The sequence below is a fragment of the Schistocerca piceifrons genome, chromosome 1, assembly GCF_021461385.2.
Source record: "Schistocerca piceifrons isolate TAMUIC-IGC-003096 chromosome 1, iqSchPice1.1, whole genome shotgun sequence".
Classification (NCBI taxonomy): Eukaryota; Metazoa; Arthropoda; class Insecta; order Orthoptera; family Acrididae; genus Schistocerca; species Schistocerca piceifrons.
In genome coordinates, this window is record NC_060138.1 from 729735587 (window position 1) to 729759557 (window position 23971).

Consider the following 23971-nt stretch of genomic DNA (forward strand, 5'->3'; position numbering starts at 1 on the left):
ATTCTCTCGCACCTCTCTCGAAGTGGGAGAAGCACCCTGCTACCTTATTGGTCAGCCACATTTCAGACGCTCAAAGCTCTGGTAACTTCCATCTCTTTGGTCTCACCAAAGGTAGCCAAAGGATCGACTCAAAGATGATCATATATTCCGATTCACTATCTGTGGTTAGCAGACGACCATACATTCATTCCTTTCACAGATCTCACCAAACTGGATGTAGGGATTTATTTTTGAGGGAGTGCACATGTGATCAATTAAATAAATAAATTGTCATTCTTTCCCACACTGGTATCCGGCTTCGCTGTGTTAATTGAACTTGAGTTACTTTTACACAAAAATGTGTTGTTCTGACAAGAATTTCGTACCTATTTTCAATGTTGGGCGGTACTGTACCCTTTCACAGTACCATGATGTTCCTTGCTGACAACGTTTACGACCCTTCCTTGGTTTCTTGGGAGAATTTGTGTGTCCCCATTCCAGCGATTGCCATTTTGTTTCGCAATTAACGTGCTTCACCCAAGTCTCGTCTCCACTCACGATACGATCGGTAACTCTGTTATCATTTTTCTCGTAATCTTCGAGAAAGGTCAGCGCCACAGCCAGTCTCTCTTATTTGTGATCTTCCGTGAGGCTTTGGGAGCCTACAAAGCATAAAATTTGTGGTAACCAAGCTCCTCCGCCACAGTTTCGTGTACCAGACTCCGTGAAATTTGGGGAAAACTTTGCTAACCTTCCCTAATCCTGAAACGACTATTTTCAAGAATTCTGTTGTTGATTTTCTTCGCCAGTTCCTCAGCCACAAAGCTAGGTCTCTCACAGCAGTCCGTATCGTGAACATTGGTACGCCCGTTTTTAAAATCAGTGTACCACTGCCTTACTCGGCTTTCACTTATCATTGCGTTTCTGTTACACACCGCGAAGGTCGCGACAAATTTCACCTGGTTTGCAGTTGTTTGCCAACAAAATTATCACAGAACGTACCTCGCAAGTGGCGGGAATTTCTATTGCAGCGTACATTTTATCACGTCACAAAAAAATGGAAATGAGGGTCGGGCGTCATTGGCCGGGAGGCCCCTGAAGGGGCAGGTCCGGCCGCCTTAGTGCAGGTCAGGTCTTACATTCGACGCCACATTGGGCGACCTGCGCGCCGGATGGGGATAAAATGATGATGTAGACAACACAACACCCTGTCCGTGAGCTGAGAAAATCCGCGACCCAGCCAGGAATCGAGCCTGGGTCCGTAGGACGGCAATCCGTCACCCTCACCACAATTTTTTTTTTTTTTTATCGTTGGGTTTGGTCGTTGCGGACGTCACATGACATCCGTTAAAGTTCGTTTGTTGATCCACTCAGTTTTCTTAATACAGAGGCTAACCAGCTCTCTGACCGAACACACTGAGCTATCGTGACGACGTCCACTCAGCTATCGGGGCGGACATCACGTCAGATAAAGCAAAGTACAGGGACACAGACCACGCGCTACCACCGTTGGGTGTGTACTGAGTGTGGAAACGCTTGGCACCGAGATGGCGACTGTAGCCCCTCCCACCGCAGCGATGGTCCAAAACGTCTTTTGTTTACTGATAGCCCTCGTACTTTCGCCAGTCTCACTATGTCGGTTACGATACCACCTATAATTTACAGCACTCTCACAAGTGTCAACTTTGCCCATTGCGCAGTGCGACAAGCACTGGATCCTATTAACCAGTTACTGTTCTTATTTATTCTCATTCTGTTGGAGTGACATACATCGACAATTCCATGTACTGCTTGTTCACAACGTCCTGGACCAGGGCGCAATATTTCTGGATAATGGAAATGTCGTGTGGCTAGTGCCTCCCGTCGGGTAGACCGTTCGCCTGGTGCAGGTCTTTCGATTTGACGCCACTTCGGCGACCTGCGCGTTGATGGGGATGAAATGATGATGATTAGGACAACACAACACCCAGTCCCTGAGCGGATAAAATCTCCGACCCAGCCGGGAATCGAACCCGGGCCCTTAGGATTGACAGTCTGTCACGCTGACCACTCAGCTACCGGGGCGGACATATTTCTGGATTGGAAGGAGTCTGTTGACTTTCTACCGCTGTAAGACGTCGTGGTCTCCTGACCTTCATTGCTTACATATTCCGCCCTCACAATCATATTCCGCACATCAAGACGCTTCATTCGAACCCAAACTCGATAAGATAAAGTCAATGTTGTATGAATTCATGTAAACGATATGCAATTAACTAGTAAGCACACCATGGTTGAAATACTCGAGGCTGGCGCACACACATACATTCCAGACACGACGGTCACAGAAGCTTTTAGTTTGGGAGAGAAACCGCACAACGGGACGCTGGTCCCTTCAGAGGACGACCTAGCCTATGTCGGCCAGTGACCGCCCATGTAGCGGACAGTGTGGGCCCAAGTGAAAGGGGGGAACGACCCCGTGTTCGGCTTAAAAGCAAATTCCGCTACATTGTGTGGGAGCGGCCAGCCTACGCATTATTTACACATAGCACGCAGTTTCAGAGATTTTCACAGGGAGACAGCAAACGCCAAGCACCAATGCTACAGGTTTCTGGATTGGTCGCCTTAAACGAAACGTCATTCTCCCGATTTAGAAGAGCAATGCTGATTGGCAGACGATATTTCCGACGCCTTGAGCTGAAGGGATAATGGAAGAGACCGAAAGATATACCCCTTCACGTCTGGTGTGGAGAGGCACCGTTCCGTTGTCGCTCGCTCTTGGAGCGAGGAACAAGTCTCTCCTCAGTACTTCACTGGGAGAGCACCTCTATCAAGAGCAAATCGAAGTGCTACTCTATATTGAGTCCTTGCGATTAAGCGTTGTTCACTGTGTTGGCCGACACAGTTATTGTGCGGTGTGAACAGACAGAGTTATAATTAAACGCCTGCGAGCGAATTTTGAGTGGCATCGCGGTGGACTGGTTAATTGACCGGTGTACCACGCCAATAGTTAGACTAGGGGCGAATAGGAATCCTTGACTTCATCAAGGCATAGGGAGAGTTTGGTTGGCGAAGGTCAATCCAGATAGAACGAGAGTTATCTTATTTGTCAGCAGCGAGCGGCGCAGACAGCAGTCATCGCAGCTTACGGTATTGTGCGCTACAGCTACTGCGAGCCCCATATTTCCTCCACAACAGTGCACTTCACTGCATTTCACATGCGACAGCCTCGACCGTGCCTAGCAACATTCTAAAGGACAATTATTCAAGTTGAGTAGGCGCGCCTCTCAGCCATTCTGCCAATCCAACAAACATCTTAAACTTTGTATAGAAATTTCATTAGCGAATCCAATCCTTGAGAGGTAACTTCACATTCTGAAAAGAACCAGGATATAACTTGTTCAATTCATAACTAAAAGTGCCATTGTGATTTCTCAGAATTTTTGCAAAATAAATAATAACTATCGTTAGTTTCATGTTTTTCTTACACTAACTAGCACTACTCCAGTCACCCAAGTATCCCACTAGTTACGTAAGAAATTTTGTGATCTTTTGTCTCATTTCCATACAGCGGACGACTCCAGAAGATATTTATTGCTGAAAGTTTTTCAGGCATTTCTCTTTAGAACGTTAGGAGCGTCTGTCTGACTTCTGTAGTAGTGTGGGGGTGGAAATTGCATCTTGCAGAAGCCACAGGGTAAAGGGTACATCTCAGATTAATCTGTTGCGCAGAATAACAGAATAACAGATCAACCCCACACCTCAGACCGCTAATATGTTTTATGTCCGGTCGCTGCCAACATTGGTGATTGAACAGTAGTATACTACTCGTGCGTACCGTAAGCGTTACAAAGTGATTGTCGCCTTGTGCCATGCGAAACCAGTTAGCACAGGTGCAGTACCAGCACTGAATGAAGGAAGCGCTGTTGTTGTTTCCCCCTCCCCCCCCCCCTTTCCCCCATTACCCAGCTGTCAAACTGCTGGAAGCGCTGCTGTAGTGGGCCGCTGCTGTAGTGGGCAGTAGAGCCTTTGGTTCGGAACGCTGCCCATGAACGCGAAACAATATTGTAAGCACAATCACACTCCTGAGTTACACCCGACACATTGCGACCTTCTTTCAGTTTCCCTATGATTCTTTCCCACTTGAAGTCCTCCAAATGATGTCTCCGTTTAATATTTTTGTGGGATCTGAAATTAAAAAAACCTCTCACACACCGGCCTGATTTAGCTTCACTGATCAGGATAGTAAAAAAACATGCGTATATTAAGGGAATTTTCATTCACAAAGCAGGCTTATCACATTCACACAGTTCAATACTGTTCTATCCTGATTAAATTGAGCTTAACTTCAATTCCATAAGGCAGTGAAGCAATTTCGAAGTCTCGGTGCGACGAAAATTGTCAGTCGATCTCCTGAAAACATTTGTAATAGCTATTAACTTTCGGTGATCACATGGGGAAGACCGGAGATCTGCTGGTAAGACCGTGTTAGCCCATTTATTGAAAGTAATAAACTGGATATCTTGAGCGTGCAAAACGGCAGGTTCGTCCAGTGTAAATCAGATGTTCCCCACTGATCCCGTGCAAGACAGCGTAGTAAGCAGCGTAGTAATCAGTTAAATAATACGCGAACACACTTACTTTAGTTTAGTTCATGTATTAAATTCCTTCTCATACAGAATCTCATCAAGATGGCGACTAGCTCAACAATACATACATACACATCTTCGTTCTTTTCACGGCTAATCGGCAAGCTCTGAATCATTCTTTTCATAAGAGAAAACATATATAGCAGAGAAGTTATTCCATGGAGTAAATGCACACTCCGAGGAATAATAGGGCTTGAAACTACTTTACATTGCTGATCATCGTATATTAAAGTTTAGGAATCGGTAAGATAAGAAGAGATAAAATTTCTGCAAGAGGCATTACATCCGGAACACGTTACAATGAAGACCACCACCACAATGCACCGTAACCGCTCACTGATTGGCACACACTATCTTTTCCCATTCCTAGAAGTGCCTCGTATTGCGGGCCATCCGCCTTTGGCGCTGTAGTCACGCCTACCTCGCACCACCTTGACACGTACACAGGCCGCGGCGCGTACGTCACGAAGGTAGTCCTGCGCTCGCTCGCTTGCTCTACTCAGTAGACAAAGTATGTTTCTACACGTGTTAACTCGTAACTAGGCGTGTCCGTACAAACGAATACTGAATCTTCTGCTGGAATCCGCTATTGTGGAATCTTACTGTTATCAGTCCTGTAATGATGAGAAGTCCATGGGCCTGCTTATAATTTGTTACGGCTGTACTGGCGTACAATAAAATAAAATCATACTAAAATGATTATCAGTTGCATAAGGCACCACTTCCAGTACGTAATGAGTACCGTTAAGCACAAGAGACTAAATGCTATAAAGAAGCCGTTATACCATTTATATCGAGTATTAATCTTAAACTAAATTTTGCTGTAGTGCTGTTAATCAGGAAGACTTCATAATAGCAGATTCCAGTGGAAGATGCAATTCCCGTTAGTACTTACACGCCCAGCTGCGAGTTAACAGGTTTAGAAACGCATTTTGTAAGCTGAGCTTAGCGAGCGAGCGAGCGAGTTCAGGACTACCTTCGTGACGTACGCTCCGCGTCCGGTCTTTCTCGTGGGCCTCGACCTGACGTCTAAATGTCTGTTCGCGACTCAGAGACCTCTAGCAACATCGCCCCATACTTTCATTCATTTCCACCGAGTAGTTAGTATGTTATGTTACTTTATTTGTCTCGTCTTTAAGTTGTGTAGAGCAGTGTACTATCGAAAACGTGGCCGAAATAGCGATGCAACAATGTAAAAGTAATATTTAGTTGCCACTACCATCAATCATTTTATTTTATTTTACCTGTTTTGCAAACAATTGTAATATGGTTTTTGATGCTGTAATACATCCTAGAATCACACATTAAAGTGTGTCGTTTGAACACCGTAGTACAGTCGTAATCATGTTACATTATCTGCCGGCCGCGGTGACGGAGCGGTTCTAGGCACGTCAGTCCGGAACCGCGCGACTGTTGCGGTCGCAGGTTCGAATCCTGCCTCGGGCATGGATGTGTGTGATGACCTTAGGTTAGTTAGGTTTAAGTAGTTCTAAGTTCTAGGGGACTGATGACCTCAGAAGTTAAGTCCCATAGTGCTCAGAGCCATGTTACATTATCTAGAGTGTAAGTGCAGATGTGGAAGGTATACGACAGATATTTCGTAGCAAAACGAAGTTAATCGTTAATACTTATTTATTTCACTTTCCTTTCGGACATGTTTTTCCATAAACTGACTTTTTCGGTCGTTCTTGGAGGAATATGTTAATACATTGTGCATGAAAAAAACCGGACTTGAGCGAGTAGGACTCTCATTCTGAGGGTTCCGTACAAACTTAATTATGTACGAGGTGTTCATTATAAAAGTTCTGCTGTATCGGCCGCTATCCCGTCGGCCCTACTTTCAAATACGCGCGATGACAGTTACGCCGCCAAGTTTCTATAGCGACGCAGCGAACTATTACGCCGCTGCCAATGAGATGCTTCAGCGGCGGGAGTACGTAAGTTCGAACATTCATATACTGGCCGCATTGTGTGTGTTTGGCAGTTGAACAACATTTACAGACTTTCATAGAGATCAGGACTCGACGTCTTCTGAATAGACATTTTACTGAAGAGTGAAAGATTTACGCTGAAGCACCGAAGAAACTGGTACACCTGCCTAATATCGTGTAGGGCCCCTGAGAGCACGCAGAAGTGCCGCATCACGACGTGGCATGGACTCGACTAATGCCTGAAGTAGTGCTGGAGGGAATTGACACGATGAATCCTGCAGCGGTGTTCATAAATCCGTAAGAGCACGAGGGGCTGGAGATCTCTTCTGAATAGCTCGTTGCAAGATATCCCAGATCAATAATGTTCATGTCTTTGGAGTCTGGTGGCCAGCGGAAGTGTTTAAACTCAGAAGAGTGTTCCTGGATCTACACTATGTGATCAAAAGTATTCGGACACCTGACTGAAAATGAATTACAAGTTCGTGGCGCCCTCCATCGGTAATGCTGGAATTCAATATGGTGTTGCCTTGATGACAGCTTCCACTCTCGCAGGCATACGTTCAGTTCAAAATGTGTGTGACATCTTATGGGACTTATCTGCTAAGGTCATCAGTCCCTAACCCTACACACTACTTAACGTAAAGTATCCCAAGGACAGACACACACACCCATCCCCGAGGGAGGACTCGAACCTCCGCCGGGACCAGCCGCACAGTCCATGACTGCAGCGCCTCAGACCGCTTGGCTAATCCCGCACGGCATATACGTTCAGTCTGGTGCTGGAAGGTTTCTTGGGGAACGGCAGGCCATTCTTCTCAGAGTGCTGAACTGAGGAGAGGTATTGATGTCGGTCGGTGAGGCCTGGCACCAAGTCGGCGTTCCAAAACATCCCAAAGGTGTTCTATAGGATTCAGGTCAGCACTCTGTGCAGGCCAGTCCATTACCTTGTAACCAATCCGCCACAGGCCGTGCATTATGAACAAGTGTTGAAAGATGCGATCGCCATCCCCGAATTGCTCTTCGACAGTGGTAAGCAAGAAGGTGCTTAAAACATCAATGTACGCCTGTGCTGTGATAGTGCCACGCAAAACAACAAGGTGTGCAAGCCCGCTCCATGGAAAACACGACCACAGCATAACACCACCGCATCCTAATTTTACTGTTGGCACTACACACGCTGGCAGATGACGTTCACCGGGCATTAGCCATACCCACACCCTGCCATCGGATCGCCAGATTGTGTACCATGATTCGTCACTCCACACAACGTTTTACCACTGTTCAATCGTCCAATGTTTACGCTCCTTGCTCCGAGCGAGGCGTCGTTTCGCATTTATCGGCGTGATGCGTGGCTAATGAACAGCCGCTCGACCATTAAATCCAAGTTTTCCCATCTCCCGCCTGTCATAGTACTTGCAGTGGATCCTAATGTAGTTTGGAATTCCTGCATGATGGTCTGGATACATGACTGCTTATTACACATTACGACCCACTTCAACCATCGGCGGTTGCGCTGAGGGTCCCGTTCTGCTCTCTCACGATGTCTAATGACTACTGAGATCGCTGATATGGAATACCAGTAGGTAGCAGCACAATGCACATAATATGAAAAACGTATGTTTTGGGGGGTGTCCGGATACTTTTGATCACATAGAGTGCTTTGTAGCAATTCTGGACGTTTGGGTTGTTGTACTGTCCTGCTGGAATTGCCTATGTCCGTCGAAATGCACAATGGACTTGAATGGCTGCAGGTGATCACACAGGATGCTTACCTACGTGTCACCTGTCAGAGTCGTATCTAGACGTATCAGGGGTCCCATATCACTTCAAATGCCCCACACCTTTACAGAACCTCCACCAGCCCGAATAGTCCCCTGCTGACATGCAGGGTCCATGGATTCGTAATGTTGTGTCCATACCCATACACGTCCAACCGCTCTATAGAATTTGAAGCGATACTCGTCCGACTACGCAACATGTTCGAGTCATCAACATACTGATGTTGATCAGTGTTGATGGACTCAGGCGAGGCATAAACCTTTGTGTCGTACAGTCATCAAGAGTACACGAGTGGGCCTTCGACTCCGAAAGCCCATGATGTTTCGTTGAATGGTTCGCACGCTGACACATGTTGATGGCCCAGCATTGAAATCTGTAGCAGCCTGCGGAAGGGTTGCACTTCTGTCACGTTGAACGATTCTCTTCAATTGTCGTTGGTCCCGTTCTTGCAGGATCTTATTCCGGCCTCAGCGATGTCGGAGATTTGATGTTTTACGGGGTTCCTGATATTCACGGCACACTCGTGAAATGGTCGTACGGGAAAATCCCCACTTGATCGCTATCTCGGAGATGCCATGTCCCATCGCTCATGCACCGACTATAACACCACGTTTAAATTCACTTAAATCTTGATAACTTGCCATTGCAGCAGCAGTAACCGATCTAACAACTGCGCTAGCCACTTGTCTAATATAGGCGTTGGCGACCGCTGGGCCATATTCTACCTGTTCACATATCTCTGCAATTCAATACGCATGCCTATACCAGTTTCTTTGGCTCCTCAGTGTATATATCATTTGCATCTGTACATACAGGGTGTTTCAAAAATGACCGGTATATTTGAAACGGCAATAAAAACTAAACGAGCAGCGATAGAAATACACCGTTTGTTGCAATATGCTTGGGACAACAGTACATTTTCAGGTGGACAAACTTTCGAAATTACAGTAGTTACAATTTTCAACAACAGATGGCGCTGCAAGTGATGTGAAACATATAGAAGACAACGCAGTCTGTGGGTGCGCCATTCTGTACGTCGTCTTTCTGCTGTAAGCGTGTGCTGTTCACAACGTGCAAGTGTGCTGTAGACAACATGGTTTATTCCTTAGAACAGAGGATTTTTCTGGTGTTGGAATTCCACCGCCTAGAACACAGTGCTGTTGCAACAAGACGAAGTTTTCAACGGAGGTTTGATGTAACCAAAGGACCGAAAAGCGATACAATAAAGGATATGTTTGAAAAATTTCAACGGACTGGGAACGTGACGGATGAACATGCTGGAAAGGTAGGGCGACCGCGTACGGCAACCACAGAGGGCAACGCGCAGCTAGTGCAGCAGGTGATCGAACAGCGGCCTCGGGTTTCCGTTCGCCGTGTTGCAGCTGCGGTCCAAATGACGCCAACGTCCACGTATCGTCTCATGCGCCAGAGTTTACACCTCTATCCATACAAAATTCAAACGCGGCAACCCCTCAGCGCCGCTACCATTGCTGCACGAGAGACATTCGCTAATGATATAGTGCACAGGATTGATGACGGCGATATGCATGTGGGCAGCATTTGGTTTACTGACGAAGCTTATTTTTACCTGGACGGCTTCGTCAATAAACAGAACTGGCGCATATGGGGAACCGAAAAGCCCCATGTTGCAGTCCCATCGTCCCTGCATCCTCAAAAAGTACTGGTCTGGGCCGCCATTTCTTCCAAAGGAATCATTGGCCCATTTTTCAGATCCGAAACGATTACTGCATCACGCTATCTGGACATTTTTCGTGAATTTGTGGCGGTACAAACTGCCTTAGATGACACTGCGAACACCTCGTGGTTTATGCAAGATGGTGCCCGGCCACATCGCACGCCGACGCCTTTGATTTCCTGAATGAATATTTCGATGATCGTGTGATTGCTTTGGGCTATCCGAAACATACAGGAGGCGGCGTGGATTGGCCTCCCTATTCGCCAGACATGAACCCCTGTGACTTCTTTCTGTGGGGACACTTGAAAGACCAGGTGTACCGCCAGAATCCAGAAACAATTGAACAGCTGAAGCAGTACATCTCATCTGTCATCTCATCTGCATGTGAAGCCATTCCGCCAGACACGTTGTCAAAGGTTTCGGGTAATTTCATTCAGAGACTACGCCATATTATTGCTACGCATGGTGGATATGTGGAAAATATCGTACTATAGAGTTTCCCAGACCGCAGCGCCATCTGTTGTTGAAAATTGTAACTACTGTAATTTCGAAAGTTTGCCTGCCTGAAAATGTACTGTTGTCCCAAGCATATTGCAACAAACGGTGTATTTCTATCGCTGCTCGTTTAGTTTTTATTGCCGTTTCAAATCTACCGGTCATTTTTGAAACACCCTGTATTTCTACATTCAAAGCTACTATCAGCAGCTGACGTGCCACTACAGCAACAAAGCTATGTATTATTTTTATTATTTGACGTTAGATGTAAAATATATTAATATCTTAGTTCTCTGTTCTTGAAGGGTGTCTGTTCCTCGCTCTTGTACCCACTAAAGAACCACACTGCGTGCAAAGGTACTCATACAAGTTCCAGGTTCAAAACGCTGTGGAAAGAAAACCGCTGCCCAGAAGAACGTCAAATTTGTACGTTATATTACTGACGTAGGGGGAACGTCATGGGACATCAAAAAAGAACAGCTTCATACCCCTACGCATTCCTGAGAAAATTGGATCTTAACAGTCGGTCAGACAGACTGACGGACAACAAATTGACCCTATAAGGGAACTTTTTTCCGATTGAGGCGCGGAACCCTAAAAATGCACAATACTGGTGTAGTATTCTGCGATATTTATAATTTTACAAACCGATTTTCGGCTGTTATGCATCCTCAGGCATAAAGAACAGTATGCGTGGCTGTGAAACTTTTGTACGATCAAAAATTTTAAACTAGATTCGTGTACAGAATATCCCAGCTGGTTTTCGGAGATGACAGCAGTTAATGTCTGATTTAGGGCTAGAACGAGAGGAATTATTTCAGTTAAATAGTTTTACTTCGCATTTTACTGAAATAATGCCCTCGTTTTAGTCCAAAATCAAATCTCTCTTTGGAAACAATCTGCTCTGTACATGAACGTAGTTTAACAACTATTGAGGACTAATGACCTCAGCAGTTGAGTCCCATAGTGCTCAGAGCCATTTGAATAACTATTGATACCACGAGAATTTCGCAACCAAAATACACTCCTGGAAATGGAAAAAAGAACACATTGACACCGGTGTGTCAGACCCACCATACTTGCTCCGGACACTGCGAGAGGGCTGTACAAGCAATGATCACACGCACGGCACAGCGGACGCACCAGGAACCGCGGTGTTGGCCGTCGAATGGCGCTAGCTGCGCAGCATTTGTGCACCGCCGCCGTCAGTGTCAGCCAGTTTGCCGTGGCATACGGAGCTCCATCGCAGTCTTTAACACTGGTAGCATGCCGCGACAGCGTGGACGTGAACCGTATGTGCAGTTGACGGACTTTGGGCGAGGGCGTATAGTGGGCATGCGGGAGGCCGGGTGGACGTACCGCCGAATTGCTCAACACGTGGGGCGTGAGGTCTCCACAGTACATCGATGTTGTCGCCAGTGGTCGGCGGAAGGTGCACGTGCCCGTCGACCTGGGACCGGACCGCAGCGACGCACGGATGCACGCCAAGACCGTAGGATCCTACGCAGTGCCGTAGGGGACCGCACCGCCACTTCCCAGCAAATTAGGGACACTGTTGCTCCTGGGGTATCGGCGAGGACCATTCGCAACCGTCTCCATGAAGCTGGGCTACGGTCCCGCACACCGTTAGGCCGTCTTCCGCTCACGCCCCAACATCGTGCAGCCCGCCTCCAGTGGTGTCGCGACAGGCGTGAATGGAGGGACGAATGGAGACGTGTCGTCTTCAGCGATGAGAGTCGCTTCTGCCTTGGTGCCAATGATGGTCGTATGCGTGTTTGGCGCCGTGCAGGTGAGCGCCACAATCAGGACTGCATACGACCGAGGCACACAGGGCCAACACCCGGCATCATGGTGTGGGGAGCGATCTCCTACACTGGCCGTACACCACTGGTGATCGTCGAGGGGACACTGAATAGTGCTCGGTACATCCAGACCGTCACCGAACCCAGCGTTCTACCATTCCTAGACCGGCAAGAGAACTTGCTGTTCCAACAGGACAATGCACGTCCGCATGTATCCCGTGCCACCCAACGTGCTCTAGAAGGTGTAAGTCAACTACCCTGGCCAGCAAGATCTCCGGATCTGTCCCCCATTGAGCATGTTTGGGACTGGATGAAGCGTCGTCTCACGCGGTCTGCACGTCCAGCACGAACGCTGGTCCAACTGAGGCGCCAGGTGGAAATGGCATGGCAAGCCGTTCCACAGGACTACATCCAGCATCTCTACGATCGTCTCCATGGGAGAATAGCAGCCTGCATTGCTGCGAAAGGTGGATATACAGTGTACCAGTGCCGACATTGTGCATGCTCTGTTGCCTGTGTCTATGTGCCTGTGGTTCTGTCAGTGTGATCATGTGATGTATCTGACCCCAGAAATGTGTCAATAAAGTTTCCCCTTCCTGGGACAATGAATTCACGGTGTTCTTATTTCAATTTCCAGGAGTGTACATCTCTCTCTGTGCCGGACGATGACGTAACTGCCGAAAATTGGTTTCCAAAACAATGAACACAGTACGATGTTGCATCAGAGTCAGATGTTTTTTCATTCATAAGAACGCTGTTTTTTCGCGTAAACTAATGTATCGTTCAATTTCTCCTAGGTGAGAAACTAAGCAGATGTAACGCCCAAAAAACGGCAATGTATTGCTGGAATAGGGAGCTGGACTGAAACAGGAAAATAAAATACTGTTACTGAAGACGACGTATTTACTGATACAAATATTCCTCATTTATAAGTCAGGTACAGCCTTTGACGAAATGTCCCACCCTAAAGGTATGGGACACATTGTCATGTAAAAAAGCATTCATTCACCGCTGTTCATGTAGAATAACTTTATTTATTAGAACAAAAAAAAACACAACCAGATGTGTTATGATGGGGTTTCTTTCCTAATCTGTATGTACAAAAAATTAATTAAATTAGCCTTCTGAAAAAAGTAAATAAATCTTCTATACCAGGTGGCTTCTCACAGTGGGGGAAAAAAGTACTCATACATTCAAAGAAAATTACACTGTACATAAATATAATGACAATGTTAATACCTTGTAGGCATTCCTTTTCTATTACCACTTCTGTTAATCTCTTTGGCATGGGTGAACCAGTTTTTTGATAATCTCTGAGGTAATATTTGCAATTCTAGTTGTAGATATTGTATCAGAATAGTGTTACTTCACATTTAATGTTTTCTGGCCATTCTTTCAAGTGTACTCCAATAAGTTCTGCACTCTGTGTTGGAAACTTGAGAATATGCATAATATGGTAAAATAATCACAAACGAACATTTTCCGCTGTATTCTTCGGGTCACTGTCTTGTAGAAAGTAGTAATTCGAGCTTAAACCCAAGCTATCAACACTTTTTCATATTTTCCTTTAGGGTATTTAAATACTGAAAGCTGTCCACGTTACCCGCAACAAAAAAAGTGCTCAACACCAGATGTAGCCATACATTCAAATACCATAATTCCTCAACCACCGTGCTTCACAGTGGACTGAATGCGTTTCAGACCCAGCTCAGTATTTGGTCGTCTCCCCGACAAATTTCTGCCATCATTTACAAATATGTCAAATTTACTTTCATCTGTTCAAAAAATGTTCAAATGTGTGTGAAATCTTATGGGACTTAACTGCTAAGGTCATCAGTCTCTAAGCTTACACATTACTTAACCTAAATTATCCTAAGGACAAACACACACACACACACACACACACCCATGCCCAAGGGAGGACTCGAACCTCCGCCGGGACCAGCCGCATAGTCCATGACTGCAGCGCCTCAGACCGCTCGGCTAATCACGCGCGGTTTGCTTTCATCTGTCAACAGTAGCTTGTTCCAGAAACTTGTGTTATTGCTTATACGCTCTCGAGCAAATTTAAGTCTCAATTTCTTGTTCTTCTTGCTAAAGTATGATTTTCTTCTAGGTACCCTGGCTGCATAAGCTGAACAACATAAACTATAGCGAACATCCGTTGGTGTGCTTTCCTTCCGGAACTCATCACTAACATGCGCTGACCATTAATTTATTGTGAAATTACAATGAAATGAACACCCTTAGCTGCTTACAGGCGTTGACATACGTCAACGGGGGCAGATGAAAACGTGTGTCCCGACCGGGACTCGAACCAGGGATCTCCTGCTTACATGGCAGACGCTCTATCCATCTTTTTTTTTCATTTTGTTCGTTTTCGTTCGTTGTATCTGCTCGGGGCGGACGTCGCGGAAGACACCCGTTTCAGTTCGTCGTTAATCCATTTACCCAGTTTTTTTTTTATTACAGAGGGCAACGAACCCCCTGATCGAACACGCTGAGTTACCGTGCCGGCATCCATCTGAGCCACCGGGGACACAAAGGACAGGGCGACTGCAGGGATTTATCTCTGGCACGCCTGCCGCGAAACCCACATTCTCAACGTATTGTCCCGCACTACATTCGTAGTGCACCCGCCCATTATACTCATTACTCGCGGCGCGTTGCCGATTCCCGTAAGAGTTCGGGCACTGTTTGTACATTCGCACAGAAGAAGAAGATGGTCAAGTGGCCGGTGAGTCTTAACTATATATATACTAAGATGGTATCTGTTCTTTCGGACATGTCCGAAAGAACAGATACCATCTTAGTATATATATAATTAACTTTTTGTGTTCTCTTTGCATTAGCTTCTGCGGTCGACCACTTCTTTCCGTATTAATGAGAGTATTTCTTTCTGTACATAGCGATATTATGGACTCCACAGTGCTCCAGCTTCTTCCAATAACATCAGCTGTTTCTGAATATGATTTTCCCTTTTCGTATTAGGAGATAACCATTTGTCTTTGCTATACAGTTGTTTCTTCTCTTTCCGACACATTTTGCTATTGCACGGCATTTACCGCGTGTCAGAACACGAGGTGCAGGTTGCCATTGAAGATGTTCCCTGTTGCAAACGGTTCGTTATGAATGCTTTTTTCCCTACTGTGTGATGCCAGCCGGTACAGAGTTTTTATTTACTTTTTGCAGACGGTTAATTTAGTTAATCGTTTTACATATACAGATTAGGAAGGAAGCCCCATACTGTTATTTTACCAAATAACATCTCTGGTTGTGACCTTTAGTTCTAACAAATAAAGTTAATCTACATGAACGGCGGTGTATGAATACTTTTCTACCATGACTGTATGTCTCACACGTCCTTTTTTACTTCATAAATCAAAACAAGCATTCTACATCTACATCTACATCTACGTGATTACTCTGCTATTCACAATAAAGTGCATGGCAGAGGGTTCAATGAACCACCTTCATGCCTCTCTACCGTTCCACTCTCGAACGGCACGCGGGAAAATCGAGCACTTAAATTTTTCCGTGCGACCCCTGCTTTTCTCTTATTTTATCGTGATGATCATTTCTCCCTATGTAGGTGGGTGCCAACAGAATGTTTTCGCAATCGGAGGAGAAAACTGGTGATTGAAATTTCATGAGAAGATGCTGTCGCAACGAAAAACGCCTTTGTTTTAATGATTGCCACTTGAATTCACGTATCATGTCTGTGACACTATCTCCCCTATTTCGCGATAATACAAAACGAGCTGCCTTCTCTGTACTTTTTCGATGTCATCCGTCAGTCCCACGTGATGCGGATCCCACACCGCACTGCAGTACTCCAGAATAGGGCGGACAAGCGTAGTGTAAGCAGTCTCTTTGGTAGACCTGTTGCACCTTCTAAGTGTCCTGCCAGTGAATCGCTGTCTTTGGTTTGCCCTACCCACAATATTATCTATGTGATGGTTCCAATTTAGGTTATTTGTAATTGTAATCCCTAGGTATTTAGTTGAATTTACAGCCCTCAGATTTGTGTGACTTATCGCGTAATCGAAAATTAGCTGATTTCTTTTAGTACTCATGTGAATAACTTCGCACTTCTCTTTATTCAGGGTCAATTGCGACTTTTCGCACCATACAGATATCTTATCTAAATCATTTTAGCCGGCCGAAGTGGCCGTGCGGTTAAAGGCGCTGCAGTCTGGAACCGCAAGGCCGCTACGGTCGCAGGTTCGAATCCTGCCTCGGGCATGGATGTTTGTGATGTCCTTAGGTTAGTTAGGTTTAACTAGTTCTAAGTTCTAGGGGACTAATGACCTCAGCAGTTGAGTCCCATAGTGCTCAGAGCCATTTGCACCATTTTTAAATCGTTTTGATCATTTGATGACTTTACAAGACTGAAAATGACAGCATCATCTGCAAACAATCTAAGACGGCTACTCAGATTGTCTCCTATGTCGTTAATATAGATCAGGAACAATAGAGGGCTTATAACATTTCCTTGGGGAACGCCGGATATTACTTCTGTTTTACTCGATGACTTTCCGTCTATTACTACGAACTGTGACCTTTATGACAGGAAATCACGAATCCAGTCGCACAACTGAGGCGATACTCCGTAGGCACGCAGTTTGATTAGAAGACGCTTGTGAGGAACGGTGTCGAAAGCCTTCCGGAAATCTAAAAATATGGAATCAATTTGACATCCCCTGTTTATAGCACTTATTACTTGGTTCAAATTGTTCAAATGGCCCTGAGCACTATGAGACTCAACTGCTGAGGTCATTAGTCCCCTAGAACTTAGAACTAATTAAACCTAACTAACCTAAGGACATCACAAACATCCATGCCCGAGGCAGGATTCGAACCTGCGACCGTAGCGGTCTTGCGGTTCCAGACTGCAGCGCCTTTAACCGCACGGCCACTGCGGCCGGCACTTATTACTTCATGAGTATAAAGAGCTAGTTGTGTTTCACAAGAACGATATTTTCTGAATCCGTGCTGACTATATGTCAACAAATCGTTTTCTTCGAGGCACTTCATAATGTTCGAATACAGTATATGTTCTAAAACCTTACTGCAAATCGACGTTAGTGATATAGGCCTATTCTTACTTTCCTTTGTGGGTGTTGGTGTAACTTGAGCAATTTTCCAGTCTTTAGGTACGTATCTTTCTGTGAGCGAGTGGTTGTATATAATTGCTAAATATGGAGCTATTTTATCAGCATACTCTGAGAGGAACCTGACTGGTATACAATTTGGACCAGAGGCCTTGCCTTTATTAAGTGATTTAAGCTGCTTTGTTACACCGAGGATTTCTACTTCTATGTTTCTCATCTTGGCAGTTGTTCTTGATTGGAATTTAGGAATATTTACTTCGTCTTCTTTGGCATTGACGAAACAGTTAGACAGACTAGCATTTGTCGGACTAACCAGCGGCAAAAGAAACTTGACCGTAAACGTCTGGCTGTAATCTGGAGAGAGTGTTATTTGTGCGCGAGTTTCTGCCCTTCCGTTGGTCACCCAGACGGATGAACGATAAGCTGCCAGTCCGCGGGTCCACGGGCAGGTCACAGAGCGTCCCTGTGACGCAACAGCCGGCCAACACACAGACCGCGTCATCGCCGCCGCAGGCGCTTCGCTCACAATCTAAAACCTTTCAACTGCCGCCTGCCCAGCTGCGCACTAGCGGGAAACCGCGTCGTCTTTCCGGTTCCGCACCACTAGTTGAGCGCAGCATATGGGAGCGAGCACTTCACACTGTCGAGGCAAGTGCCATCACCCGATTTCCCGGGAACTTCGCTCAGTGGACGAGGAATCAAAATAAGCGAACGCGTGGCTCTACCGTTTCCGAAAAAAAGCGACGGTCAACGTTTTCGAGGTACTTCATGTGCATCTTACCGCATGATTTGCTCAAATGAAATGGTGTCTCAGTGGTTAGCGTGGCGCTCCGTGTTTGAAACCCGATTGTTGTTCGTATTTTATTTTTATTGTTTTTATTCATCTACCCATGTCCGTAGAAGTTTACTACACGAATGTTTCTTATCAAATTAGGAGGTACAAGGACGATACATTAATTGTAAAATTACAACTGGGTATCACAATAAATGTCCCATTTATTATATAAGGTGTGTGTGTGTGTGTGTGTGTGTGGTACGTTGAGAGGTTATATACCGTTTTTAATTCTCATAGTCTGGTATTTTAGCTCATACCAACTCTTACATTATTTATTATATCTTATTTATATCTTTACTCTTCAGGAAGAGTTGGTGATTTCCCTTCGATGATACCGATCTTAGAAACATTCGGAACACAGATATTCCGAACGCCAAGATCATCGCGTGAAGGCAGCTTCGACACAGTAATAATTCGTCGTATGAATCTCACTCGGGAAAGAAACGTCGTTAATAATGGTGAAGACTTGGCGCGTTGGCAATAATTTCGCCGCAGACCATTCATTAACATCACTTTTCCGAAAACTGGTGCTTGCAACTGATTATGAATCAAGATGCATTACAGGAATTTCACTGAAAACAATTTCAAATAATTTTCTAATTTTTTTATTCATTTATCTGACGTACAATTAGTAGACGAATAAGCACAACATTATATCAATAATAACTGGAAAGCATTCTTGTAGAAATCTTCTACAGATACGGATAAGTAAATGAAACACAAAAATAAAAGTAATAATCTCGTTTCGAACGTGGGGCGCAAGATTAAAAACAACCACGACCCTATCCACGATCTCACCATTTCACCTAACTCTGCTGTGCGGCGAAAGGCACATAAGCTACCTGAATAATACCTCGAAAACTCTGACCGTCGTTTTTTCAGAAACGGTCGAATATTTACGGATAAATCGAGCGCTTGTTTTGACTCCTCTCCACTGAGCGAAGTTTTTGGGAAACCAGGTTATGAGATTTGCCGTGTTCTCCTCGTGAACGGACTAGTGTCCCACCGGAAAGTGCTTTGCTTAAAGGCTTTAGCACATTCAGAACGTCGTCAGCCGCGGCGGGCAGCAATCTCTGCCCGCCGCTATGCACTGCATTAGCCGCGTCACACACGTGGCCGTCTGTCGCGGTGAAACAGTTTTGACCGCGGTGGCACGTGATACGTTTGTACAAAATCACAAAAGTATCGCGCGAACCAGACTATCTACATCAGTTCGTCGAGAGGCATTTTCAAGATGGGAGATGAAACGAAACGTTTGATAGAAACCACGAGAAAGCACATGAATTTGTTCGACACTTTACATCAGTTCTACAAAAATATGGAGAAGAAAGCAGAAACACGGACCATGATTGCAGAAAAGCTGAATGTTACTAGTGAGTACGAACGTACACTGAAGAGCCAAAGAAACTGTTACACCTGCCTAATATCGTATAGGGCCCCGGCGAGCACTCAGAAGTGCCGCAACACGACGTGGCATGAACTCTACCAATGTCTGAAGTAGTGCTGGAGGGAGCTGACACTATGAATCCTACAGGGCTGTACAAGGGGCTGGAGATCTCTTCTGGACAGCGCGTTGCAAGGCATCCCAGATATGCTATATGATGTTCATGTCTGGGGAGTGTGGTGGCCTGTGGAGCTGTTTAAACTCAGAAGAGTGTTCCTGGAGCCACCCTGGAGCAATTCTGGACATGTGGCGTGTCACATTGTCGTGCTGCAATTGCCCAAGTCCGTTGGAATTCACAATGAGCATGAATGGATGCAGGTGATCGGACAGAATGCTTACGTATGTATCACCTGTCGGAATCGTATCTAGATGTATCAGGGGGCCCATATCACTCTAACTGCAAATGCTCCACACCATTACATAGCCTCCACCAGCTTGAACAGTCTTCTGCTACATGCGGGGTCCATGGATTCATGAGGCTGTCTCCACACCCGTACACGCTCATCCGCTCGATACAATTTGAAACGAGACTAATCTGACCAGGCAACATGTTTCCAGTCATCAACAGTCCAATGTCGGTGTTCACGGGCCCATGCGAGGCGTAAAGCTTTGTCTCGTGCAGTCATCAAGGGTACACGAGTGGGCCTTCGGTTCCGAAAGCCCATATCGATGATGTTTCGTTGAATGGTTCGCACGCTGACACTTGTTGATGGCCCAGCATTGAAATCTGCAGCAATTTGCAGAAGGGTTGCACTTCAGTCACGATGAACGATTCTCTTCAGTCGTCGTTCGTCCCGTTCTTGCAGGTTCTCTTCCCGGCCGCAGCGATGTCGGAGATCTCATGCTTTGCCGGATTCCTAAAATTCACGGTACATTCGTAAAATGGTCGTACGGTAAAATCCCCACTTCATCGCTACCCCGAAGATGCTGTGTCCCATCGCTCGTGCGCCGACTATAACGCCCCTTTCAAACTCAAATCTTGCTAACCTGCCATTATAGCAGCGGTAATCGATCTAACAAGTGCGCCAGACACTTGTCTTTTATAGCTGTTGCCGACCGCAACGCCGTATTCTGCCTGTTTAATATCGCATTCACTATCATTCTTCATTATAAAGAGGTTATGCGAACAGGAAGTTGCTTTAACGATGCAGTCTGCAGTTGATTCATCTGCATCTATGGTTTTTGAAAGTCTCTTCGGGTTTGCTGCCGGATCCTAAAATCGCCGGGAAAACCTTTGTATCTGTGGTTCTCAGAAATACACGCCATTTCTTAGCCAATATACCGAAAGTGTTTTCAACGACACGGCGTGCTCGAGGGAGCTGTGCATTGAAATATTTTTTTCTAGCATCGGAGATCATTCCGTCTTTTGGATACGGTCTCATTATCTACGTCGGAAGCGCAAAACCTTCGTCACCTGTGATAACGTGACGAACGGGGATATGTGCACCAGGTGGTGACTTTGGAGGCAAATTGTTTTTCCATCAATATATTGTCGGTAGAATGCTGAATTGTCAAAAATAGCACTGTCGCTATGTCGTCCATAACTTCCTATATCAACGACCATAAACTTGTAGAGTGTGTCCAGCAACGCTAAAAGAACGAGTGAAAAATGATTTTTGTAGCAAAAGTTGTCAAGTCCACTACTCGTGGGACATTTTGATTTGATTTTTTTCCATCTATTCTTCCAACACAGTCCTCAACTTTTTTTCAAATGTGACGCGGGAGGAGGCAAAGAGATTTGCTGTAAAATATTCCATATGTCTCGACAAACTTCACTAAGCCGGCCGAAGTGGCCGTGCGGTTAAAGGCGCTGCAGTCTGGAACCGCAAGGCCGCTACGGTCGCAGGTTCGAATCCTGCCTCGGGCATGGATGTTTGTGATGTCCTTAGGTTAGTTAGGTTTAACTAGTTCTAAGTTCTAGGGGACTAATGACCTCAGCAGTTGAGTCCCATAGTGCTCAGAGCCATTTGAACCAAACTTCACTATCTTAGAAACAGTTGAACGCCCCAAGCGTAAATAGAAAGCGATGGCTTGGAAACTGTCGCCTGCAGCCGAAGACCTGCAAAGATACTGAAAGTTCCAATCTACTATACAAATAAAGGAAAAAGGGAGAAATGGATGAAAAAATAGCTACATACGTTGATACATGTGATATACGTTATTTCTCACGTTGAGAAGAAAATATTTCGTTATATTAAAAAGTTTTTAAAATTAAATCTATGAATCCTGGTTTTTGACTTCTCGATTAGAAATGAAGAAATATGTGTTAGGGGATGAAAGTTCTATGGAAATATCACCACTTAACTCAAGAGGCAGGATTAACAAAACCCGCGATAGATTGTAAAATCTGTGCATTAATCTCCATCCACTCATTTTTTTTTGAAATGTTGTTATTATAGTCTTACATTGTCTCTTGTTCCCAGCCATGCAATGGTTTAATAATAATAATCATGTAATTTACATTCAAATTTCTTGTAGGTGATGTAGCCAAATCAAAGTGGAAAAATTTACAGGACAGTTATTTGAGACACAAGGAAAGCTTAAAAGCTCTAACGGGACAGCCAAAAAGTATCACGACCGTCCGTGGAGTGAACACAAGCAATTTTTGAATGATACACTTCGATTCCGTTCCACGAACAGCAATATACCAAATATCGAAACGTAAGACTCCAGATCACTTGTTAATGAAATTCCTGAACCTAAAAGTGAAAGTGAGCTATGTCGATCCATCCCAAAACTTTGCAGTTGACAAAGTCATTGCTTATTTGCAAAGCAAGCCTGATAAACGTGACTTTCATTGCATAGATCACTTGCTTCTCAGTTATGCTGACACATTCAGAAAATTCCAGCCGACAACACAAGCAATGCTGAAGACAGAGCTAGCGACACTCTTCGCAAGAACAGAAATGAGAGGGCCTGGCACACCAGATCATTCACCTGGAGGACCCACGCTCCGCTCTCCATTGCAATCTGATAATTCTTTCTATTCCTCAACGAATAATAATACGGCATTTGGCTCAGCAGATACGCCCCCGGCTTATCACTGTATGAATCCCATTGGCTCATCAATCAATGATTCGTGTGAAAATGAACGTCACTTCTATGACAATTATGGGCCCCATTCTCAGTCTCATCACGTAATAGTATTTTCAAATAATAACTAATGTTTGTAATGTATATTACTTATTATTATGTTCGTAATGTTGCCTGACATACTGAAATAGATTACTGATCATATAACATAGGCGTGAGTATATTTTTAATTAGCTTATCTCAAAGGAACGACTAATCTTTCTCTAGTTTAAATGGTTCTTCTGCATAGATAAAAAAATCTGTCTTCATGTGACTAAAGTTTCCTATAGAGACGATGGTATTCATCAAGTTGTTCTCTTATTTCATTAATTGCGTGCACCCAATAATGTCGTGCTAAAAGCTCATTGGAACTACTCATTTTCCAAGAAAAACCTGAAAAACACTTTAACCAGTGCAAAACGCCACTGTGAACCTTCCCTGTGGGAAACTACAAGACTGGATGGTTCACACAGGTATTGCTCTGTATGTGACCCAGTCATATCGCCGACCACCGAGGAGATCACGCGATTGTTGCCCGCCATGACAGACTGCATCCTGAGCGGTTAAAGTCACACTACGCATGTGCTCGAAAGCATACTAACCACAGCTCAGTTCCTTTCCGTTTACATCGGATAGGCATCAAGGACAATGATTTCTGTGAGTGTGGGAAGAAAGAGTGAGATGGAATAGCATGTCCATTTCACTTCTATTAAAAAAAGGGGACATTTTAAAAATTTTGGAAAAAACTTGGGACAGTTAAGGAAAAAAGGGGACACAAATTGTATTGACAAAAATTAATGGACATAGAAGTTTATCTTCTCGTCATGCACTCAGTTGATCTGAAATGACTTATTACAATTGCTCCGCCGTACTGTCACCGTACCTTTCACATTTATGTATTTCATCAAGAAGTGCACGTTCTGTTGACATTTTCTGATGAAAGTCAGCACAGCGTGCATTATGTAATTTCTCCAGTGCCCCTCTAACACAATAAGCAAAATTTTGTAGAACAGACATTTTTTGTATTATTCCAAACAGAAAATGTAGCACTTCAAGAGTTTACATGAGAAAAGGTAGGAAAATAATATTAAAAGTAATAAGAGTAATGTTATTTAAAAGAAACCAACAATACTGTACATTTTTATGTAACCTCTGTACTAGTAGTATATAAGCCATAGCTTAGAAGATTCGTGTTC

At 44.8% G+C, this 23971-nt stretch overlaps 1 pseudogene; it reads left to right on the top strand.

Moving 5' to 3' along the window:
• LOC124773094 overlaps window positions 1-22867 on the top strand; it is a 46648-nt pseudogene extending 23781 nt beyond the window's left edge.
• The last annotated feature ends 1104 nt before the right edge of the window (window positions 22868-23971 follow it).